The sequence below is a fragment of the Papaver somniferum genome, unplaced genomic scaffold, assembly GCF_003573695.1.
Source record: "Papaver somniferum cultivar HN1 unplaced genomic scaffold, ASM357369v1 unplaced-scaffold_137, whole genome shotgun sequence".
In the NCBI taxonomy this organism is placed as follows: Eukaryota; Viridiplantae; Streptophyta; class Magnoliopsida; order Ranunculales; family Papaveraceae; genus Papaver; species Papaver somniferum.
In genome coordinates, this window is record NW_020622934.1 from 1,379,487 (window position 1) to 1,405,349 (window position 25,863).

General features: G+C 35.6%; 1 long non-coding RNA gene across 2 annotated transcripts; it reads right to left on the reverse strand.

Annotated features, from left to right (window-relative positions):
* Window positions 1–6,224: 6,224 nt before the first annotated feature.
* LOC113334407 lies at window positions 6,225–21,602 on the reverse strand. Of its 2 annotated transcripts, XR_003352769.1 has the most exons (6): window positions 21,560–21,593; window positions 21,280–21,372; window positions 21,086–21,191; window positions 20,845–20,906; window positions 20,655–20,752; window positions 6,225–6,556 (listed from the first exon to the last, which is right to left on the reverse strand). It is a non-coding gene; the product is annotated as an uncharacterized LOC113334407 (long non-coding RNA). The 2 variants fall into 2 exon arrangements; XR_003352768.1 differs by lacking the exon at window positions 21,086–21,191 and having other exon boundaries at window positions 21,560–21,602.
* Between the last annotated feature and the right edge of the window lie 4,261 nt (window positions 21,603–25,863).

The window sequence follows — 25,863 nt, forward strand, 5'->3', positions numbered from 1 at the left end:
GTATTTGTTTTTTAAGTACTTCACTAGATGCAGGCTTTTTACGCTGATAGATAGGTTGACATTTATGTGATGAATGATTCAGGTTGAAATTTTATGTTTTCTGGAAATGATGAATATGAAAATGGATGGGTTTAGTTTCTTTATCTTTAGTAGCTTACTGTATGATTAGAATGATACATTTCCTACATAGGTGTCACTAATAATTCATACGTTAAGAATAATGCAGGAGACAACCCAGCTTAAAATTATTAAGGAAAATATTATTCGAAATAGGGAAGTAATTTTTTTATGGCCTCTTTTCGAGTTGGTTAGAGATAGGAAACTAAATTTCGAAAAATTTTGGAAACAAATTTATCATAAATGTCTATGATATATTCTCTTATAAAATAAGGAAACTAACCATATTGGTTCCACATCAAAAATTTGGAAATAAAAAAAGAAAAACACCAAAAATATTTTGTTTGGCGGGTGATGAAAATGAATTTCACTGGGCGGGATGATTTCAAAAGGAAAATCATTTCCCGCCTGATGGTTTGGTTAAATTCCAAGAAGAAAAAGAAAGATGAGTTCGATCTACTTTTTCAGTTTTTATTACTCGATTCATTCTCTCTGTGAAATCATAATTCTAGTACTATCTCTGATCTTTACAAGGAACCTACATCTTCAGACTCGATCGTTGTTGTTGGTATTATATCTAAAACCGATTATCGAATGACTATTAAATTCATGTTAGATTTTTTGTTCGATCTTATGGAATCAGATGTTAGATCTTATAGGTTTACTAGTTAAAGCATGATTACGGATTTTATTCTATTACTTCTTATAGGTTTACTAGTTAAAGCATGATTAGGGTTTTTATTCTATTTTTACTATCTCTAATCTTTACAAGGAATCTACCTCTTTAAAGTCAATCTTCGTTGCTGGTAATATTTCTACAACCCATTATTGAATGAATATTAAATTTATGTTAGATTTTTTGTTTGATCTCATGGAATCAGATGTTATATCTTATAGGTTTACTAGTTAAAGCATGATTAGGGATTTTATTCGGCTGTATCAAAGAACAAGTTAATGACAATCACGGGTTGTACGATGAGATGTGATTTCATTTTGTTACAACAATAATGTTTTAGGCTTAAGTTACATGCATGAACTATTATAAGATTTAGGTAAGGATCTTTATTTAATGTTACTTAGTTAGGCTTTACTAGTTAGTTAGGTTTTACAAAATAAAAAAAATAAAAAACTTTGTTTTATAGGGTTTTAGTTATTGTTTGGGTTGGATTTTGATTGAGAGTTAATAGCTCTACTTTGATCGACGATGTTGTGTCAATCATATATATATATATATATACACAAGGCTTCTCAAGATTTAATCATTTGAGTCTCTGTTACTTGGCGAGCCTGTAACTTCTGCATTTTAAGTTGCCACTTTTAATGATAGCATGTTGCTGGTTGGCCAATTTGACTATCATCTTCAAGTTAAAAATGGATAATTATTATGTGGTGCTTTAGTGCTCTTGGCTTTTGTAACAAAAAGTTATATAAGACCGTTTAACTGGTACCTTTCGCTTTTTGGATAACACAATATTCATGAGCATATTTTGTGTGTTGCAGTGATGTTTTAGCCTCAAGTTACATGCATCAATGAGTTCATGTTTGTTTTCTTTTCATATAATAGAATATAGGTGTAACACATGTTGCTTATCCTGTTAGGTTTAGCTAATATTTTCCAAAATAACCTCAAATTCCTAACTGAGATGCACGTACCTACACAGCTTTTGTCATGGGAGAAGATGATGATTACAACGTGTCCCCAGAGGAGGACCAATGGGATGATGAGGGGGATTCTGATGAAGAAAGGATGGAGTTAGATGAGAGTCATGACGACATTGTACATTCAGATGACGATGATGGTGAAGATACGGTCCCCACTGTTAGATTTGAAGAATTAACAGGTAATGTTCAAAATTTTGTACTTACTTGTTTTTACTTAAAAATCACATGGTTTCATATGTTTCCTCAGTTATTTCCAGAGTCATACGATTCTGAAAATGATGATCTCGAAGTGTTAGAAGAAAAAGAATCGGAAAATGCTCCAGAAGCAGAAAAGCAGCCACAACAGGAAGACTCTACAGAAGCAATCATAAAAGAGAGGGGAATGACAAGAATGTTGAAGATGCATAAATTTGGCCCATGATATGGTTGGCATAAAACATTTATGTTGGAAGGAAGTCCCTCCAACAACAAAACAAAATATGTGGGACAAAATTCTGGTATGCATATGCGGTTATCAATTCGTCGTTTTTGTTGTCTAACTGTGAGTCTGTGATGAACATACATTAGTTGTTATTGCGGCATCATTTTGAGGTGCCCCATGAATTTAAGCGAGTGGTCATGAAGCGTCTACCTGTTCAGCTGCGGGACTTCATAAGGAAATTGTACAACAATCATGTAAAACCCTTCCTGGAAAGACCGGACAAACTAAAAACTTTCCCCAAAAAGCACGAAATGATAATAGACCAAGAAAACTGGGACAATTACCTTAATCATGTATTAAAATTTCCTATATTTAAGGTATGGAATACACATTGATTTTTATAATTTGTGTTTCATTCTTATTGTCTATCCTAGGATACTAATGAAATTATTTTTATTTCCTCTGCAAGAAAAATTCGGAGAGGGGAAAAGAGGCAATATCACAATCCAAGTTCCCGCATCGGACGGGACGGGGAGGATACTCGGGATTAAAACTAAAATCAGTAAGTATGTTGTCTTATTTATTATACACTGCACAGTAAGACCGGCCATATCATATACTTCTGTTTTGTATATCGTGTTGCATGTCTCATATATGCAGAAACTTATAACGGTATAGGGATTGTCCTCTTACACCAATCTGTAATTTTGTCACATTAGATGATTTGGGATTGGTTTTTTGTTTTAGACAGTTAATATATGTGCGGATGTAAATCCTTACTTGTTTCTGGTAACTACTAGGTCAATGGGGGAAATGTTGCCGAATAAGATCTTGAAGACCGGTGCTTCATGTGGGCAAAAGCACGCGAAAACAAACACGGAATTGTACCAGACGATTTTTTCAGGAAGAAGACAACTGAAGTTGTGAGAAAACAAAAACTTTACATTCCTCATGTTTTTAACCAAAGTAAGTACGCAAGGTTTAAGTCTGAATTTAACACATTATTTGAACAGGAAGAGAAACGGAAGATGATTCGAGAGGGAACTCTAACGGTTGGTCATAACGAGGATGCCCTAACAGTTGTGATCGGCCCGGATAAGGGTGGACGTATCAAGTGGGCTGGCTTTGGAGTGACGGCAACCCTTTACTTTCCAAATGGAATAAAACCAAGACACTCGAAAGAGAATGATGAACTGTGTGAAAAGCTAAAAGATAAGGACAATGAATTAGAGTCTACTAAAAATGCGTATGAGAGATTAACAGATAACTTGTTATCTCAACGAGTCGACATTGCGAAAATTATGGGCAACAATATCAGCAAGTCTGGAGGATATGTAAGTGAACTGAGTTTTGATTAGATTGTGTAATTTTTTAAAAACATTGGTAGACAGTATCTGATTTTTTCAAACAATGTGTTCAACTACAATCACAGGATGCAGGACCTAGCAACGCCTCCAAATGATATAAGAATAACATAGGTCCAGAATCAGTTAAGCAACTTCCAAAAAAACATGGGAAATCCGGTCCGCAGAAGTCATCTGAAAGCATCAAAGGGTCCACGAAGCGGGACTCTCCTTGTACTAAAACACCAACCGTTTCTACTGCATCCCCGGCGTCTTTAGTATCAAAAAAGAAGTCTCCGTCTCCTCCATCCACTGGGGAATCTCAGAATGTGGCATCTGAAAAAAGTTACCATTGATGTATGGTTTTCCAACGCATTTAAATTTTTAATCTTCGATTTACTATCTTTCATTCACCTTATGTTTCTGCAGGGCATATGATGCAAACTTTGGTTTGGAGAAAAGGAAAACATTGTTGCCATTGGTAGAGCTTACTCTACAAAGTCGGTACTCTATAAAATGAAGTCAGGAATGAGGGCTTCAGTTACATGCTATAGCGTCCGGGTTAGTGCAGTACTAAATGAAACCATCAAATTACCCATTGGCAAACCTGGGATACAAACTTTAAAAGATGTTGGTGATGCTGAAATTTGTTGGTCATCAAATCAAACCACCTTGGATCAAAAGGTTGGTTGCTTGGCTTGTTTGCTTTATTAACTCATTGGATATGTTTTTACACAAACCAGTTTTATATATGTATCTTGTTTGACATAAGAGACAATATGTTATCAGCTATATGAATCACGGACGTTAGTGTATATTTTAGAGAACCTTATAGAACGAGATATGTAGTTAGCTATTTGATTGTGAGTCAATTGTGCATTGTGCTTAAATGGTTTCACTGCAAAAAGAAGGTACAACTTTCATTTCAATTTTCTGATGCAGGTAAGTCAACCAAAACATTCTGAGGCTGTGAAATCACCGGCTCTACTCAACGGAAGCCAATCTCGTATCGCAATATCTGAAAAAGTTCCGAAGGTATGTGTTTTAAACCAGTTACATGATCTTAAGACCATATGAGTCTGAAATATGCTATCAACTATATGGATCACGGATGCTAGGGTGTATTTTGGAGAACCTTGTATATTTGTTACCTATTCAATTCATCAGTGTCTTCGCATTCACGGTGGAATTTGGTATATTTTTTATCCGGATATGGAATATTAATCTACTGCTGCAGGTAACTCAACAAAATTCGGGGAAACATACTCTGGATGTGACATCAAAAGCTACATCTAATCGGAGCAAATATGATATCACGACAAGTGCAGAAGTTCATCCGGTATCTGTTTTATTTTTACATGCGTTTTAAATCTCAAATTTGCTTTGAAGTTTTCGCTTGAAGATGTTCATATGCCATATATTTTCGCAGGGTAGAAGGTGCTAACTTTTTGACCAGCTGTCTAAGGCAAACATCCTTGCTAGAGGTAGAGCTTTTCTGTTAGCAGGAAAACAACAATTATATGGAAAGGATGGGGTGGAGGTTGATTGCCACAAAATCCTGATTGAGGAAGTAATAAAACTGAATTTCTGTCTACCCGTACGATTTGATGGTATGGAAACATTAGGAAAAACTCTTGGAAAAATGATTCTTTGGCCAAAGTATGGTGTTAAGCTTACCGAGCCTGCTAAGAAGGTTAGTTGATTGGCTTGTTTGATTTGTAAGTCGAATATACATAAACCAGTCTATCAATTATATGAATCACCGATCTAAGTGTAAATTAGAGAACCTAGAAAAATAGAAATATGTGTAACTTTCAAAAGTAACTAACTCTTTTAATCTTATGCAGAACCCTACCAATAATTCACAACCAACTACTTCTCTGCGGAAGTCTCCTGCACGTAGCAACCCTTCTGATGGATCTAAGAAGAAGTCTCCTAATCTTATGCAGAACTCTATCAGTAATTCCCAACCAAATCCTTCAATATCTTTAGAGAAGTCGTGCACATCTCCGGCAGAACCTCTGGCTAAGACATCTAATGGAGTATGTTTTTTTTTTGTTTTTTTTTTCTTCGTAAATCTATATTGCTAATTCTAGCATCTTCTTTTTATATGATGTTCATATGCCCTATACCTCCGCAGAAAAAAAATACGACTTTTGGAATGGAACTAGGGGAAACGTCGTTGCTAGAGGCAGTATTTTACCTACGGTGCCTAACCAGAAAATATATGGACAAGATCTTCCTAAAAACTGTTATGTTGTCAATATTCTGGAGGTTATAGTTCCATCGTTCCTGTTAACCGAACCAAGTGGTGACTTTAAGTTATTAGGGCAAGTTGAAAATAGTTTAGTGGCATGGCCGAAAGATAATTGTTCCATCTCTGATGACAAGGTTAGTTTCTTAGCTCTTTTGCTTTGTTAATCAAGTATATAAATTGTTTTACATAAATCGTGTATTCAGTTTGATTAAAGAATAAGTACGAGAGAGAAATATATTAACACCTAAATGGAACATGAATGCCAGTGTAAATTAAAAAATTGATATTTGGTTACGGATTTTATTATGGGAGTCAGCTGTGAAAAATGGCGCGGCCTTCAGTGAAGTTGGCTTTATTACATTGTTGGAAAAATGACTTTTGTCTGTCTCTTGTTGAGAATTCACATGACAGACGAATTCGCCTTGGATTTAGAATATATATATAATACATTTAATTTCTTGATGGAGGAAACTCCACGACATGGAAAACCTCATAAGCAACCAGAACCAGTTTTAGATTCTGAGAAGAAATTGTACAGTGACCTGAGAACAACTAGCAGCCTTGCAGATGATAAACGGAATGAGGAGCACCTAGCAGTCAATCCACATTCGAGGAGTCATGAAGCCTCTGAAAAGCTTCCTCAGAAGACTAAAAAGTCGCACAGAAAGTTATATGTACTGAGTGTAGAGAAGGCATACCAACTTCCAGATGGGAAACAGAGGATGACAAGGTTTGGTGCGTCGAAAATGTCACAACCTGATCCATTGCATGCAGAGACACCACCATCAAAAAAGTTGAAGAAAAACTGCTGATTTTTGGATAAATGTTCTTTAATATTTTCTTTTGCAAACTGTTATACCAAAGCTCAACATTTTTTACTGTGTTATTAATAATAATATGAATTTTTGGCATATATGAATTTCATATTTAACCACAATTTATAAAGTATATAAGAGAATTTGGATAGTACCATGTGGATGGTTTAGATGCGTCATATTTGAACGGCTTAGAGGTGTCACACGCGTAATACACACGCTTCAAGATTAATTGGCGTGGCTAAACATAACATAAATACACATTAAGCAGATATAAATTGGCGTGGATAAATATCACATAAAGCCACGCTATATGGCGTGTCTATAGGATCTCCAATGAATGGCTCGCAACGTTACATGTGGACGGTGAAGGACGTATATAATTTAACAGTCAATATTGCATCATCTTAAATGAGATCCAATGATTCCTAATACGGCCACGTGGATCAAGGTAATTGTAAATTGGCGTGGATAAATATCACATATAGCCACGCTATATGGTGTGTCTATAGGATATCCAGTGAACAGCTCACAACGTTACATGTGGACGGTGGAGGATGCATATAATTTAACGGTCAATATTGCATCATCTTAAATGAGATCCAACGATTCCTAATACAGCCACGTGGATCAAGGTAATTGTAAATTGGTGTGGCTAAATATCACATATAGCCACGCTATATAGCGTGTCTATATGATATCCAATGAATGGCTCACAACGTTACATGTGGATGTTATTCAACGGCTCCTAATACAACCACGTGGATGAAGGTTATTGAAATTGGCGTGGCTAAAACATAACATATAGCCACGTTAAACCTATATGGGGCGTGTCTATAGGATATCCAACGAACGTCTAATAACGTTACATGTGGATGGTATTCAACGGTTCCTAATACAGCCACGTGGATGAAGGTAAGTGAAATTGGCGTGGTTAAAACATAACATATAACCACGATAAACCTATATGGCATGTCTACCGGATAACCAATGGCTACGCCAAAAAGCGATTTGCATGTCTAAAGTGAACCAAATAGCCATGCCAAAAAGCAATTTGCGTGTCTATAGTGAATCAAATAGCCACGCCAAAAGCAATTGTGTGTTTATAGTGAATCAAATAGCCACGCCAAAACAATAAATCGGGTGTCTATAGAGTACAAGTACTTAAGCTTTTGGGATACTATATAGCAACGCCTATATGGCTCTGGCGTGTCTATTTCATGCAGAAATATACACGCAAGGAAGGAGTGACTATAAGCTACCTAAAACCACGCCTTCATACCTAAAACCAGGCTAGCAGAAACCACGCTAAGTCCAAACCAAATTGGCGTGTCAAAACCCCTATGGACACGCCAATTTGGCGTGGCAAAAGGGTCTGTTTGTACTAGTGTGTGTGATATTAGTTGAGACTAGAGTCGATTCTCTTTTAACCTTAGGTTTTTCACGAAACCCTGTAGGTTAATGACTTGAAAACTTCATTGGGATTGTGAATCCAGGCCCAACTATTTTCTCTGTAGTTGCGTGTTCTGATCTTACTTCTTCTATCGTGATTGAGTATTATCTTTGCTAAGATTTGCTTGAGATTTATCTCCGATAGGTAGGGGTGTAAATTCTGCCCGGCAGCCCTAAGCCCAGTACCGTCCGCCCTTACCCATAACAGCCCATGGGTACTCGTTGCCCGTCACAGGCTAGCCCGGCCTAGCCCTTTTAAATAATAGGACGGGCACAGGCCATGAGTAAAAAAGTCTTGCCCGGTCCGGTACCCGTCCTGTCAACCCGTCCCGTTTGCCTACCCATTTACCCGGCCTAATTATTCCTTTCCGATTTTATTGATTCATTCTATATCTAGAATCTAGATATGTACTTGGAATACCAGAGTGAAAGAGTCCATCGAATTCGATTCTATCCCGAGTATTTTTCTGCATATTCATATATTCATTTTGCTATTTTTAGTGAGAAAATTTTGGGTTTCCTATTGAAAGATGATCCAATCTTGGAGTAAATATATGAAATTTTGTTATATATTAGTTGAATTAGGTCACAATCAAAGTTATCTTTCTCTTGTATTCATTTTATATATAAGGGTTTTGAAGAACCGCAAACGAGAGCTTGATTTCGAAGTACTGCTACGCGGCTAAGCTTAAGGTATGTGTTTCAATAATTTCATTTTCACTTGTTTTATGTTTTTATTTCAATTGATTTTTCCATTGTTACTAGTGATTGATCTTGTAATGTTGTTTTAAATGATTTTAAGTGATGATAGATTTACTTTTCTACTTGACCGATAATTCACAGACCACAATAGTTGTAAATGGTCAAGGTAAATTTTCTACCTTTACTTTCAACCAGGCTAGAGCTAGGAAAAATGTCATTAAGCTAATTATTTTAAGAGAGCTCCCTTTCCAATTCGTTGAAGATCCTATTTTCCAATGGTTCATCAATGCTAGTTTTCATCCTGGTTTCGTTAAGTTTTATCGTAATACTTTGAGTACTGATATATATAAGTGTTATCTAGAGGGAAAACAACAGTTGAAGAGAATTCTTCTTGATAGTCCTGGCAGGATTTCACTGACATCCGATATTTGGCTCTCAAAACAGAGATTGAGTTATTTGGGTATTACTGCACATTTCATTGACAATAATTGGGTTTTGCAAAAAAGAATAATAACTTATGCTTTAATCGACACATCTCATACTGGTGAGAATATAGCTGAATTCATTTTTCGCAAGCTTGTTCATGATTGGAGTATTTCAGAAAAATTGTTTTCTTTAGATATGGATAATTCTAGTGCAGACACTGTCTCAGTTTCTAGATTGAAAAAATTATTGCCTAACCTTCCTTCTAAGGGAGATTTATTCCATGTTAGGTGTTGTTGTCATATCCTGAACTTAGTAGTCCATGATGGATTAAAAGTTCAGGGGTTTATTGAGATGCTTGAACATGTTAAGGGTGGCTTGAAGTATATTTTTATGTCTGGTACAAGGTGTACACAGTTCCGGTTATTGTGTGATGATATGGGTGTTAGGCCTAAAAAATTGCAGCTTGATGTAAAACATAGGTGGAACTCCACTTATCTTATGTTGAAAGATGCAATTCCCTACCATCAAGTGATGTCGGCCTTCCTTGATGATAGGTCATGTCCTCATGTTATTGATGATACTGATTGGGAACACGCTGAAGTGTTATGTGCATTTTTGAAGCCTTTCTATGATGCCACTAATTATTTTTCAGGAGTTCATTATGTGACTAGTAACTCAGTTCTTCAATATTTATATGAAATTGGTATGGTCTTCAAGAATCACAGAGATAACCCATTTTTCAAGAATATTATTGCTGCCATGGAGGAAAAGTTTGTTAAGTATTGGGGTGAAACTCCTATATTATTTGGGTTAGGGTCTATTTTGGATCCTCGTCTTAATCTAAGAGGGGTGGAAAGTACTCTTTCTGATATTGAAGAATGCTTTGGCACTTCTGCATTCTCAATTCGATGCCACGGCGAACAAAGTAGGTTAATGGATGCTAAGCTGAAGAGTCTGTTTGCGGAGTACTCAAATATTTTGCATGATAAACAGGTAACTACAGTTTCCAGTGGTCCTCCGACTTCAACAGGTACTTCAGAGACTTCTGTTGGTCCAATGCATTCAGGCTCTTCAACCGAGGTCTCCTCCACTTCATCTGGAAGCACTTTCTGGGCATCTCGCAATCGTCAAAAAAGAGACCCTCTTGCTGCATCATCAGAAGAACTAAAGAGGTATTATGCTGAGCCTGAACCTGCTTTGGCTGATATCGAGAACTTTGACGTGTTAGATTGGTGGAAAAGCAATGAAAAGAGGTACCCAGTACTTTCTTGTGTCGCTCGTGATTTTCTATCAGTCCAAGCATCTACAGTTGCCTCCGAGTCTGCCTTCTCTCTCGGGAAACGTATACTAGGTGATTACCGAAGTAGTTTAACTCCGGATATGTTGGAGTGTTCAGTTGTTCTAAAAGATTGGTGGAAGGCTGAGATGAAAGATATTTTTAAGCCGATTGATCCATTGAATGATGATATTACTCCGGCAGATGAACTTGAACGTTTGGCCACTTAATCTCGTCAGTCGCTTCTTTTCTAAGGTAAATATCTGTCTTCACATCCTTTTATGTTCTGATCACTTTTCATTTACATGATAATTCGATGATGGTTTCTATAGAGATAATAGAATACTGACTTACTGTCTATATATTAACATAGCACACAATGCAAGTGTTAGTGAATTACAATTTGATACTTCTGTAATCTAGAGTGAACAGAAAACAGTACGCTCTTTCCATAAATTTTTGTATTGATCTTTTTCTATTTTTGTGCAGGTGAATGGCTTGAAAGTTTCTTTTAGTATTTTCAGAATAAAGTTCTATGGAGTCATGGACTGCTAAGCTGCGCAAGTAGAAAAGGACGCATGAGTCTTTGTTTTTAAATTGAGTTATTAGGGGACGTTTTCTTTTAAGTTTTAATGCTTTGATTTTGAGTGAACAATTTTGATCTTTGAAGAACAATGAGTTTATTGATTTGTTTATGGAAGTATTTGATTGATTAAGTTGTTGAAACTTTAATATTATACATTGAAGGCCCGCCCTGAACCTGCCCTCCCGGGCCCAAATTACTAAACAGGCTTGGGCAGGCCATGGGCAGTCTTTTAACAGGTATAGTCCTGCCCGCCCGGCTTATTTGTTCTGATGGGCAAGAGATTTCCAGGCCCGACCTGTCCCGTCCCATTTAATAATTAGGCCAGGCTTCCCGGCCCGGCCCAATTTACACCCCTACCGATAGGTAAGATTAAAAGTAGTCACAAACATCTTCGTCTCATCGTTTGTAATTCCACAATACCTTGTTTCTCTACCATACAATTAAGATTATTGTGAGGTGATTGATAATACTAAGTTGTTCTTCGGGAATATAAGTCTGGTTTATTAATTGGTTCCTGTGCACCTTGATTTATCAAAAGACGGAACAAAACTCGTAGGTATTTCTATGGGAGACAGATTTATCTACTTCAATAGACTTTTCTATGTGAGACAAATTTTTTTATCAAGTCTTCGACTTTGGGTCGTAGCAACTCTTGGTTGTGGTTGAGATCAGCTAAGGGAATCAAGTGCGCAGTATCCTGCTGGGATCAGAGACGTAAGGAGCGCAATTGTACCTTGAATCAGTGTGAGATTGATTATGGTTCAACTACATTCCAGTCCGAAGTTCATTGGTAGTAGGATAATGTCTGTAGCGTTTTAATACAGTGTGGTGTTCAAAGCTGGACTAGGTCCCGGGATTTTTCTGCATTTGCAGTTTTCCTCGTTGTTATGTTATTTCTTTTCCGCATTATATTTTATTATATAATTGAAATATCACAGGTTGTGCGTTGAATCGATCAATTGGGAAATCCAACCTTTGGTTGTTGATTGAAATTGATTGATCCTTGAACATTGGTCTTTGGTACCGTTCAAGTTACTTCTCTTATATTCAATCGGGCTCGCAAATTCCTATTTGCTGATTGCAGATTGAATTAAGAGATAGAGATATAAAACTATTTGATATACTTTTCTATAGATCGAGTCTGATTGTCTCTTGAAAGTGTATTGGAGTTTGTCTATTCAGATTGCCGCACGAAATATTGGGTGTGATTGTTAGACCCCCGCTTTTTCAATTAGTATCAGAGCAGGCAAACATTATAAACCTAATAAGTTTGTGTTTAAACAAAACCTTAAAGTTTGTCCCCATAGGAATTTTTTTTGGGAAACTTTCTCTTGGCATCTGTAACACACGCCAGAATTCCTTAAAGATTGTTCAGAGATTATTATGGACTAGACCTCTGGTTTCTCATGATAATCTCGTTCCATCTAAGACTTGGAAAACTTAGATGATGAGAAACAATCTAGAGGAAAAACTAAAAGCTCTTCTAAGAAAGGAAGCTTGAGAAAACGTGGTCAACACTCAAAGACATGGAATATCACCAGATTAACTCTTAATTTATTTGAGGAATATTATCGTGATGGATCAATTGACAAAGATCTATTTAGAGCATTTGAAAATGATTTTAGATTCTTAGAAAAACTTAATTATATTAAGAATAAAAATCGTTCTGTTAAAAGTTTTGTACATGTCAAATCATGTATTCATGATGTACGAACTAGACTTACTACCAACGCATGTGAAATTGATAAAAAGATGTCTGATGAGTTTGGTGTAGTTTCTAATTGTCGGAAAAAGTCTTTTCTTGGTCATAAGAAATAAATTCAAAAAATTCTATTAACCATGAGTATCATCTGGTACATTTCACAAATATCAACCGGAAAAATTGCATGAGAATCTCTCCGCACAAGTCGCCTCTTGGTAACAAGCTTGGCTCTACCCCATTTGTATATAACTTGAGATGGACCAAGTAACGGTTGAGTAATTTTTGTGCTTGGGTTAAATTATTTTTTTTGTTTTCTTTCTTATTTTCTTTCTAAGGAAAATTAAGATGGTGAAGTGCTTCATACTTTCCTTTATTGCACGATACTGATCCTCTCAGTATGCGAACCTTGGATTAAGAAATCTTTCCTTTCTTTTGCGGGTCACGGTTCAGGAATGGGTCCAAGCCCATCAACTGGTATATAAAGGTAGTGGTACGCATACCATTCTTCTACCTCCCTTCTTGTCTGCGTACGTGAACTTTTCTAGGGTTCATGAGTTTTTTCCATTAAATCACCTTTGGAGATCAAAAAGTATAAGGGTTTTCAAGGAAAATACCAACTAAGTCTTCTCTTTCTCTAATCTCTCTCAATTTCTAGATCTCATGAGGAATTTAAAGGTTTCAAAAGAGGTTTCAAAAAACTTGGATTCTTCATCTTCTTCTAGCATGAACTTGCCTATAGATCAAAATTTCATTAGGATTAGATTTGTCAATAATTCTTGTAGCAGGGTGCTTGAAAGGATTTCTTCTAATGGGTTTATTCTAGAAAAGAGATCGGATTTTGTTAGTGAATAGAAAGAAGATTTGGTTTGTTTTGAAAAGTTTAATCTTGGGAATATCTTTGATGGTCTTGGTGAAGGTTTTGACACTCTTACAAGAATCTTTTATGCTAACATCTATGATGTTAATTATGAAGACATGGAATTCAAGACCATGATAAATAGACATCGGGTTCTTGTCAATAAAGAGTTGATTTCAAGAATTACTAAATTTCCCTTAGGGAGTTTTCGCCTTCCAAGACCTAGTCGTGAAAGACCATCTTGTGAAACTATTTTTAATGGTCTTTGAGGTAAGAGTGTTCACTGGAATGAAGGAAAATTTCCTACTACTCATCTTAGTCTTGCCTTGATGTCTTTTTGAAAACTTGGTATTTCTAATATTTGTCCCTCCACGATTGAGAATTCTCGTTGGGGTCGTGAGTTTGCGGAGTTGGTCTATTTCCTTAAGTTGGGAACTCAAAGTCTCGACATTTGTGGGTTTATCATTTATCAAATGTTGTCGATTACGTCTTCCAACAAGAAGTTAGGATATCTGTGCTTGATAGAGCAAATTCGTCGCACCTTCTCTATTGCTCAAATTGGCAACTCCATTGGAACTCCCAAGCTTGTTCACCCTTGTACTTTCAAACGTATGAAGGAGAATGCTTGCAAAAGACAAAGATGCGACACTCTTGTTGGCCCGTGTGATTCTTCCTCCATGAAGCTTCTTTACCAAATTCACAAGGGTGTTTGTAAAATTTAAGCCAAGGTAAAGTGTGTACAAGAACAATTACTTGTGATTGCTACTAGTTTCCTGAAATCAAGGAGGACATGGATAGGATTCGTACCACTTTTACGGTCTCAAATGATGAAGATGATGATTAGGTTTGTGTGATCTTTTTGATTATTATCTAGGAAAACTTGTTATGAGAATTTATTCTTGTGTTTTTAAGAAGGATAACTAGGGTTTGGAATAGCCATTATTGCGAGTACACATAGATATTGGCAACGTTTTTCATCTTGCAATGTTATTAGATTTATTTGTTTAAATTCTAAAGGTTATATGGAAGATGATTTTTCCAGTATTAATCTTTATGGTTTTATATATTTCTAATTTTTATAGGATATGTTGTTTATGTCCGTGAACCTTGACTTGTCCCATATTTTTTTAAAAGTTAACTCTATTATATGTCAGTATGAAAGTATTGATAAAAGATAGAATGAACTTTTGTCATTATTTGAGGGAAGATAGGATGAACTTTTGTTTATAACGATTAAGTCTATTATATGTCATTGTGCAAATAGTGATGAAAAATAGAATGAATCTTTGATTATTCCGCAATATTGGTCTTTCCATGATCCACATCTTTGTGTATGTACTATGTTGCTCCGTAAGTTCTCTTATGTTTAGCATGACCAATTGATTTGATCATTTTCCTTGTGGTTAATTCAACTGAGATTTCTGGATACAAATTCATGTTTCATGTGAGTTTTTAATGTCCAAAGAAATCCTTCTTTTATTGTAAAAGTAAGGTCGCTCTTGTTGTTCTTTCGGGAATGACATTTTACGTATGAGAGTTCTTAATTGAACTTGTGCTTAATTTCCAAATATATGTGGGGAGTGTGGATGTGGAATATTGTAGGGGTTATCTTGTGTCTTTATAAACTCCTTGATGAATACATTTAGTTTCGGCTATATGATTGTATCTAAACAAGTTGATATGTTGTTATCTTTTGGTCATAAAGTATCTCTATGAAAATTTCATGAGGATCCCACTAGTTTTCGTACCTTTTCCAATTTATATTGACAAAAACTGGGAGAATTAATGTGTAGTTCACACTACAAATACATATGGTTTACGGATCATTATGTAAGGGGAGTGGTTTTCATGTGGGATGAAGTATATCACCATAGTATTGTTGTCAAAGTTGTGATACAATTGAACTTTGATGATGTGTAATAATACTATGACACTGTATAACAATGATTAAGAGCAATTATTTTCTCATTGTTATTGCTATGGATCTTCAGTAACGATGATGCGTAATTGAACACATTTGGAATCATTGGAGTACTTGGAAGTGATGAAGATTTCAAGTAATGTTGAAGAACCAAGGAGATAAAGCATTTGGATGAGAATCTACAAAGTTTATTTATTTTGTAATCCATATGTATTGATAGTTTTTTCACTAATTGTTAGAGCACTACTCGGTCGAACTCGCAAGTGTTTCTATCTCAATCTTGTTTGTCAATGTTAGTGATCAAAACTATAAGTCTTGATTTCTAGTCTACTTATAGTGATGTCTCGGACTAGGATAGATTGTGTAGTTGAGCATTAGAATTCACGGTGTTTATTAATTGAAGACGAAGAACTACTAAAGACGAGCTTGTGGAACTTCATCAGCAAAAGTTATGTGGAAACTAAAACTCATCTATCACTTAGAAAGTATATTTCTACTCTATCTCTTATATTGAGACATAAGTCGTATTATTATGGTTTTCGTTTATGCACATTTGATATTTCGAGCTGAGATTAACTCGCTTACATATTTCTCGAAATATGTGTTGTTAAGCTTTCGCTTTAACCAAGTTTATATTATATTCTTGACAAAATTCAAAAGATGATCATGTGAAAATCGCCGAGTAACATCTTACATGGTTTGTGTGATATAGTCATTTGGTGAAGACTTGTAATGTTTCGTTATGATTATTTCAATAACTTGAAAATTGCTTTGATGCTAATAGTGTGTGAAAACGGCTATTGTCATCCTCTGAGAAATTTTAAATGATTGAAATAAAGTTTATAACTATTGGATTATGAACACAGTTTGCATTCTTGCATGTATGTGATCATGTCCGGAACTATAGTATGCATACCCGTATGCGTACTTGTAGTTGTGAAATTCCGTGTACCAAGTACACATACCGGTACGCATACTTGCGTAAGGTATAGGTCCGTGAATTTTTGTTGGGTTTTGGAAGTGTACTAAGGTATGCGTACACGTTCGCATACCGGCGAACCCAAACTCAGACCGGCTACTTAAGTATGCGTACCCGTTTGCATACTTGAGTGACTAAAGTTCTAAAATCGGTTTCTTCATGAACTAATACATATTTATATTAAGGAATGGATTCTTTGCAAACCTTGGCTATAATGTTCATGAATTGATTCGAGTGAATCAAACCGATTTTGCTTCAATTGTGTTTTTGCATACTTCTATGAGAATATGGCAATTAACAACTCTTTAACTAGTTTCATTTGAGTCATTTGAACTAGTTATGGTTAAGATGAATAAGGTTGATATGAGAGTGTTCATATAACTAACCTCGTTTAACTATTATTGATCCAACATGGTGTACACATCTAGGTACGGTTACATAAACCTAAATGAGGGTACATTTCATTTGTGTATAACAAGCTAAGTTCAATCTAACGGTTGAAAGATATTAGCTTGAATCTAATCAGGATTTCATCTAACGGTGAATATTGAATGCTTTGTTACCAAGGTAACTAAGATTGCAAACCCTAATTTGAAAACTATATAAAGGAGAACTCTAGCAACTGGGAAACATAATCTCCAGACCTCATGTGTGATACTAGTTGCAACTAGAGTCGATTCTCCTTTAACCTTAGGTTTTCCACGAAACACTGTAGGTTAAAGACTTGAAGACTTCATTGGGATTGTGAAGCCAGACCCAACTATTTTCTCTGTAGTTGCGTGTTCTGATCTTAGTTCTTCTATCGTGATTGAGTATTATCTTTGCTAAGATTTGCTTGAGATTTATCTCCGATAGGTAAGATTCAAAGTAGTCACAAACATCTTCGTCTCATCATTTGTGATTCCACAATATCTTGTTTCGCTACCATATGAATAAGATTATTGTGAGGTGATTGATAATACTAGGATGTTCTTCGGGAATATAAGTCTGGTTTATCAATTGGTTCATGTGTACCTTGATTTATCAAAAGATGGAACAAAACTCATAGGGATTTCTGTGAGAGACAGATTTATCTATTTCAATAGACTTTTCTGTGTTAGACAAATTTGTTTATCAAGTCTTCGACTTTGGGTCGTAGAAACTCTTGGTTGTGGATGAGATCAGCTAAAGGAATCAAGTGTGTAGTATCCTGCTGGGATCAGAGACGTAAGGAGCGCAACTGTACCTTGAATCAGTGTGAGATTGATTAGGGTTCAACTACATTCCAGTCTGAATTTCATTAGTAGTAAGCTAGTGTCTGTAGCGGTCTAATACAGTGTGGTGTTCAAAGCTGTACTAGGTCCCGGGTTTTTTCTGTATTTGCGGTTTTCCTTATTAACAAAATTCTGATGTCTGTGTTATTTCTTTTTCGCACTATATTTTGTTACATAATTGAAATATCACAGGTTGTGCGTAGAATCGATTAATTGGGAAATCCAACCTTTGGTTGTTGATTGAAATTGATTGATCCTTGAACATTGGTCTTTGGTACCATTCAAGTTACTCCTCTTATATTCAATCGGGCTCGCAAATTCCTATTTGTTGATTGCAGATTGAATTGAGAGATAGAGATATAAAACTCTTTGATATACTTTTCTCTAGATTGAGTCTGACTGTCTAGTTGATTCTCTTGAAAGTATATTGGAGTTTGTTTATTGAGATTGCCAAACGAAATATTGGGTGTGGTTGTTAGACCCCTGCTTTTTCACCAAGTTTCAACAGTACAATATCCTGCATATATTCAAAAAATAAATTCCGATGTTGACATTTGAATAACAAAAGCTTTACTCCCCCTAAAGGAAAGCTAGGTAAATATTCAATATGAACATCTTTGTTATTCCCCTTTTGTAGTATGAAATACTACACAACATGATGATATGTTTCTCCCCCTTACTTTTAATATGAACATCTTTGTTACTCTTTCATTGGATATAACTTTTAAGCACATATATCCTTTTCTAGTGGTTAAAAATCACTTGTTTATGAAAAAGCGGGGGTCTAACAACCACACCCAATATCTAGTTTAGGCAATCTTTATGGACTAACTCCAATATAATTCCAAGAGAATCAGTACTAGACAGTCAGACTCAATCAAGGAAAATACATCCAAAAGTTATATCTTTGTTTCTCAATGTAATCATCAAATCAAACAGATAGAAATCCGCGAGCCTGATTATTATGAGAAACAACTTGAACGGTACCAAAGACCAATGTTCAAGTGTCAATCAATTTATATCAACAACCAAAGGTTGGATTATCTAATTGATTGAACTACGCACAACCCATGGTATTCAATTATATAGAAAATATAATGCGGAAAAGAAATAACACAGACACCTGAAATTTTGCTAACGAGAAAACCGCAAATGCAGAAAAACCCTGGGACCTAGTCCAGATTTGAACACCACTCTGTATGAAGCCGCTACAGACTCTAGCTTACTAGAAGTTAACTTCAGACTGGAATGTAGTTGAGCCCTAACCAATCTCACACTTATTGAATTGATAAATCTGTCTCCAATAGAAATACATATGAGTTTTTGTTCCGCCTTTTGATAAATCAAGGTGAACAGGAACCAATTGATACACCGGACTTATATTCCGGAAGAGCATCCTAGTAATATCAATCACCTCATAATAACTTAACCGTATGGTATCGTAACAAGGTATTGTGGAATCACAAAGAATGAGACTAAGAGCTTTGTGATTGCTTTTTATATCTTACCTATCAGAGATAAATCTTGAGAAAATCTTAGAGAAGATAGTACTCAATACGATAGAACAAAGTAAGATCAGAACACGCAACTACAGAGAAAATAGTTGGGTCTGGCTTCAGAATCCCAGTGAAGTCTTTATGTCGTTAACCTATAATGGTTTTCGGAAAAACCTAGGTTAAAGGAGAATCGACTCTAGTCGCAACTAATATCACACAGGAGGTGTGGGGATTAGGTTTCCCAGATGATAGAGTTCTTCCTTATATAGTCTTCAAATCAGGGTATGCAATTAATGTTACCTTGGTAACAAAGCATTTAATATTCACTGTTAGATGAAACCTGATTCAAGATTCAAGCTAATATCTTTCCACCGTTAGATGGTCTTTAGATTTTTACACACAAATGAAATATACCTTCATTTAGATATGGGTAACAGTACCTAAACGTGTATATTGAGTTGGCTCAATAACAGTTAACCGAAGTTAGCCATATGAACACTTTTCTCTTAACCTTGTTCATCTTAACACTTCCAGATCAGTTGATAATCAAATGAACCTAATTGTGTTACTCATAGAAGTACAAAAGACACAATTGAAGAAAAATCGGATTTATTCAAAAGAATAAGTTCATGAACATTTTAGTCACGGTTTACAAAGATTGCATTCCTTAATCTATAAATGTATTTGTTCATAAGTATAAAATCATACTTAACCGATTTAAGAACTTGAACCACTTAAGTTTTCAAACAGGTACGCGAACTTAAGTTCCGGATATTGGTCACAAGCCGACAGTTTGCAAACGGGTATGCAAACTTTAGCTCCGGACCGAACTCGGTTGAAACCGTTTGCGAACGAGTATGCAAACTTGGTTCTCGGACTTCAACAGTTAAATCAGTATGTGAACGGGTATGCAAACTTAAGTACCCTGACTTAAACAGTTGAATAAGTTCGCTAACGGGTATGCAAACTTCCGGTCCTGAATTCCATCAAAACAGTTCGTACACTAAGTACACAAACCGTAATGTATCCAGACATGTGTTTAGCTCTTAACTCCCGTTTTAATCACTGAAACATTCTTAGAAGACGAAAATAGCTGTCTCACACAAACTATTAGCTTATAAGCAATTTTCAAGTGATCGAATGATCAATACGAAACATTCCGAGCCTACATCAAATGACTGTATCACACAAATCATGTAAGATGTTACCAGCAACTTTGTCGGTGTAATATTAAATGAGTGTTCTTTTAATATTGATACCAACTTTGTCGGTGTTTGTTACAATTATTAGCGAGTTTTCTATTTAGTTTTCAATTTAAGTCTAAAGGTATCCTTCACAAGTTCGAGAATCGAATCACTTTTTACCACTATATACAAATCACACCACATACCTTAGCATCCCACTGACAAGCCTTGAGAAATTAATGATGAAAACGTTAGGAGTTGGTGCATTAAGACGAAACAACAACCTTTTAAGTATGAGATTTTCCTGAAAATTGATAAAAAGGGGATGGAATCAATTTAATATACGAAAATTGGGGCTGATACGAATGTATACAAGGTGAGTTTCAAGATCCACACCATTGAAAGCATTTGATCTCCAATGTATATGAGTCAACAGCAAGGCTAACTAACTCCTTAACCTGCGTTAAAATTGTCAATTTTTTTGAGAAAATAGATGACAACATAATATGCGCAAGAAGATTACCTCTAATTAGAACAATTTTGATGAAATGTTTTAAAGATAAACTTATATAAATCTAACTTTGGATGCCAAAAAATCCTCATATTTTGATGCCAATAAGAGGACAGTAAGACTAACCAACTGCATGTCGGTTCTTTTTTATTGCAAAAACAAAAAGAAATCTGTCAAATAATATGACCATGAGAAACAAAATTTCTGGCATCAAATCAAATTTGCAGTTAACCTGCAACCAAGTGAATTACAATTGAGGATTCAGAATTAGAGATTTTAAAGAAGGGGAAAAGGCAATTAACAATGAGTTAATATCATACTTCAATAAACCAATTTATCAGGATTCCACGCATTTTATGAGTTGTATCATATATTTGAATCTCCATGTAGTTTGCCAGAGATATGATTTCTCCCTAAAAAAACATAAAAAGGATCTTCAAACTAAATTTTATGACAAATCACGGATCTATCGTCGATAATATTTGAAAAACACTCAAAAACTTAAAATCAAATGGAAGATAAACCTTGAAAATCGAAGAAGGAGTAAAGAGAAATCAAGCAAATAAAAATTAAATGAAAAGGATCAATCAAAATACTAACCTGAAGAATGAAGAACGAATCTCTAAATCTCATCTGTCTCTTCTCTCTCCAAAAAAATTCTAAGATCTAAAAAATTAAAACGTAATACGAGAAGGGTAATCAGGTACTAAGAATAGATCAGATTTTTTAGGTCGGCTGAAATTTGGATTAACTCGTTTACATTTTGGACTAAATTATTAGGACGGAAGATATTTGGACTAACTAGTACCGGACTTTGAAGGGAAGGACTAGAGCGTCCAAAGCCCCAGAAAAAATGGGATTAAACATTGATTTCTACTATTTTTGATTGAGAATTATTTAACGGACCGGCAGTGCGTGTTATACTAGTAAAATCAAATATAACACTCTTTCTTCTTTACTCCACGTACCTCCAAATATATATCCAAAATATCCGAGGTATTCTTACTTCCCCTGTTTTAGATATTTACCAAAATTAAAAGGATTTGATTCTATTTTTAAACTCCATTACACGTAAACATCCTTGTTGTTTTGGTAAGAATTCAATCTTGCTTTAAACTCTCCAGAATCTTCCCAAAATAATCAACAGAGACCTGAGTATTAATCCTCCTGTGTTTTATCGTGAATTGATGATACACTCCTTTTTTTTCTCGCAACCAATTCCTTTACTGTTTCAAAGAAACAATGTTATCCTAGTCCAACGCTAGCCAAAATTCCGAGCAAAACTCGTGAAAATCCAATCCAGAAACTCTCACAAAGTTACGCAGGTGGAAAACTGTTTTCCCGCTAAAAACAGTTCTTGAAACGTGAAGAAAGGGTGTGCCCCTAGGTGTTCTTGGAGTGCCTGTAGCACTGGGGTGTAAATAGCAGTTAGGTGCTCCTTGGTAATTGAAGTGCCCCTTATCCCAAACAGGGGTGCCAATAGTAATTTATCTGGGTGTTTTCAACATATTTCCTTGGTGCGATTAACACTTCATCCGGGTGCCAATAACATTTCTTCGGGGTGCCTTTAGTACTTTTTCTCTGGTACTACTTTTCGAGCCAATTTCTCCACAAACGCTTATTTCTCCAAAAACACCTACAAAGACATAAAATACCATAATAAATACAAAATCGAGCACTAATAATACATACAATTGAGATTATATCAGACATAAAAATGTGTTTATCAAATACCCCCACACTTATTATTTGCTAGTTCTCGAGCAAATCAAAAATAAAATAAAATCCTAACTCACTGTCGCATGCATCGCAATTGCACTTAGCATGTGCAACAAGCCTTTAAACCCCTAGGTGGCCTTAGTGGATGAGTTATAGTCTCGGGAAGGTTTACAAGAGGTTTACCCACAAAACCTTTACTCCAAGCTCTAGCTATATATGCAGAACCTTGGAGCGGCACTAAAGAATCTCGTTGGTTGGCATACTCTCATTGACTACAGGAGGAAGTACCCTGATGCGAGTGACAAAGATCTACTTAGGTAGTCGTACTATGGAAATCAATATCTGGAGTCAACAAACCACAATCACATGTGAATTGATTAAGAAAATGGATATGGAGATAATAGATGGTTTGCAATGATGTTGACTAAGATGAACGGTGTTTCCCATATCTGTCTGAAGGCCACTGCTAAGATGAACCTATCCTAATGGACTTAGATACTGGTCTGAACTAATATGAACGCAATTGGCATATACAATGGAACCAGTGGTCGACAATCCTAATTCTAGATCAACTCAGCTGGCATATACAAGGGAACCAGTGATCGATTTATTAATTAAACAATATCAAACACTATTTTTTTTTTTTAGAACTAACAACATGATTAAATCTTGCGGATCCAAGTGCATGCTTCTTGTCAGCAGATTACATGGTAATTCCCATGGATCCTGCATTCCACGCTTGTTTAGGAGATAGAGACAAGAAGAACATACACATATTATTATCCAAGTGTTAATCTATTTTTTTATTTTTTTTAATTATATATTTTTCTCATTATTCCGATTGATCTAATTGGTCTGGAATTTTTTTTTAGTAACTCAATCACTCTACTTCATCCCAGCGGTGGTAACAATTCGATGCGTGTGCCCCACCAAATCACTTATAGAAACATATAAGTTTTCAATAAAATAAAATAAAAACAGAAAGTGATATGGTGACGACTCCGAGATACGGTGAAACTACCATGTTATTTCTAACACCTGAGCTTTGTGCTTTTATGAATAGACTCCATTGTTGGGTTCCTTAACTCCTACAACCAAGATGCTTCCATCCACTTAGACTGGTTAGTTTTTTCCTTAACTGACATAACTTTCTAGGCTCTGGAGTTTAATAATGCAACTAAAAAGTTTCTCTCATACCCCTAAACTTAAATGTAACATTGTCCTCAATGTTCTAAAGATAAAATTATAAGCATGGACAAGGAAAAACTGTTACCATTTGAAGCAAATGAAATAAAGAAAGATATTGCATGAGCACGAGTTACCTCCCAAAGAAGTGCTAAGTTTACAGTCTTCATCCAGACTAAGAAAGGATTAGTCACCTCGAATCATATAGCAATAGACGAAACAATTATGGGTCATCTGCATCAAACAATATTATCACAGATAAAAGGAAACTTCCAGAAACCAAGAAAATGAACAAACAAAGCACACCCTTGTCTAGTTTCCTGTTTAAGACAACTACATCTAGTTGTGTTTCGGGTTCAGGTTCAATAAATGGTCTAAATAAAATATTTTCATGGGATGGAGTTCCTCGTAAGTAAAATCCAAATGATCAGGTTGTAGAGTCTGTAAAAACTCAATTAAGAAATTAGAAGCACATAATAATGACCTGAATAACTGAATATCCTCAAAGTAATTCATATTTGACTCATACCATTGACCACAATGAGAGTGGTGGTTATTCTTAAGCAAATGTGTCGTTTTTATTCTCCTAAAGTAATTAGGTTTAGTCTCAGAACTTAATAACTGACACATTCGAAATTTATAAGTTCCCACAATTGGAAGAAAAGCTTTTGGAGGGAAAACAAATTCAACCTTGGCATGATTGTCTGGGTAAACCACATCAACCATAGGATGGGTTTCTAGCAAATGAACTTCTTTATAAATATATTCTTGTGAAAAGATAGAGGTGTATATTTCAAGTCCACCCCCAAACTTAGAATTTTGGGTGTCTCTAAATAGACTAGTCACAATATTCCTAATTTCTAGACCATTAGGTTCTTGAAAAGGACCAATTGTTTTCTCTAAGTTATAATCAGGTGGTTCATCCTCTAAATGCATCTGATGCATACAAACTGAAGGACTTATGTCCTTGATATCCGCTATGGTCCACCCTAAAGCTTCCTTATTCTCTTGAAGCACGGTCACTGGCCTATTCTCCTGATTGTTATCCAAATCGGAAGTATCGCCACATGAAAAATCTCATACGGGCCCAAAAGTGCATATTTAGGGTCCAACTTAGAGGGGTCTTCTAAACAGGGGATTAAGGTAGACTCGGAATCTAGTAATGGCTCAAACCTATATTTCCATAGATCGGTATCTAACACAGGGATGGAATCCAACAGAGCATTTACTTGTTCAATATTGCTATCATCGTCGAATCCAAACTAAAATGGGATAGACAAACTCTGGAAGAACTTCCGATGAGATGTTTGGTAATGACTCCTGAATGAAGGTTCCTATCATGTTCACCTCTTCAATGCACGTGTCATCTAGCTCAAGATGTTGCCTATTGACATTAAAAATATTCATCTCAATAGTCATATTACCAAAAGATAGCTTCATGATACCATTTCCACAGTTAATGATCGCATTAGACATAGCTAAAAATGGGAGACCTAAAATCACTGTTTTATCGTGAATTCATGATACACTCCTTTTTTCTCGCGACCAATTCTTTTACCCTAGTCCAACGCTAGACAAAATTCCGAGTAAAACTCGTAAAAATCCAATCCAGAAACTCTCACAAAGTTACGCAGGTGGAAAATTGTTTTCCCGCCAAAAACATCTTTTGAAACGTGATGAAAGGGTGTGCCCTAGATGTTCCTGGAGTGCCTTTAGCACTTCGGTATAAATAGAAATGAGGTGCTCCTTAGTAATTGAAGTACCCCTTATCCAAAATTTGGGTGCAATAGTAATTTTTCTGGGTGTTTTCAACATTTTTCCTTTGTGCGTTTAACACTTCATCCGGGTGCCAATAACATTTCTTTGGGGTGCCTTTAGTAATTTTATCTGTTACCACTTTTCGAGCCAATTTCTCAGCAAAAGCTTATTTCTTCAAAAACACCTACAAAGACATAAAATAACGTAATAAATACAAAATCGAGCATTGATAATACATACAA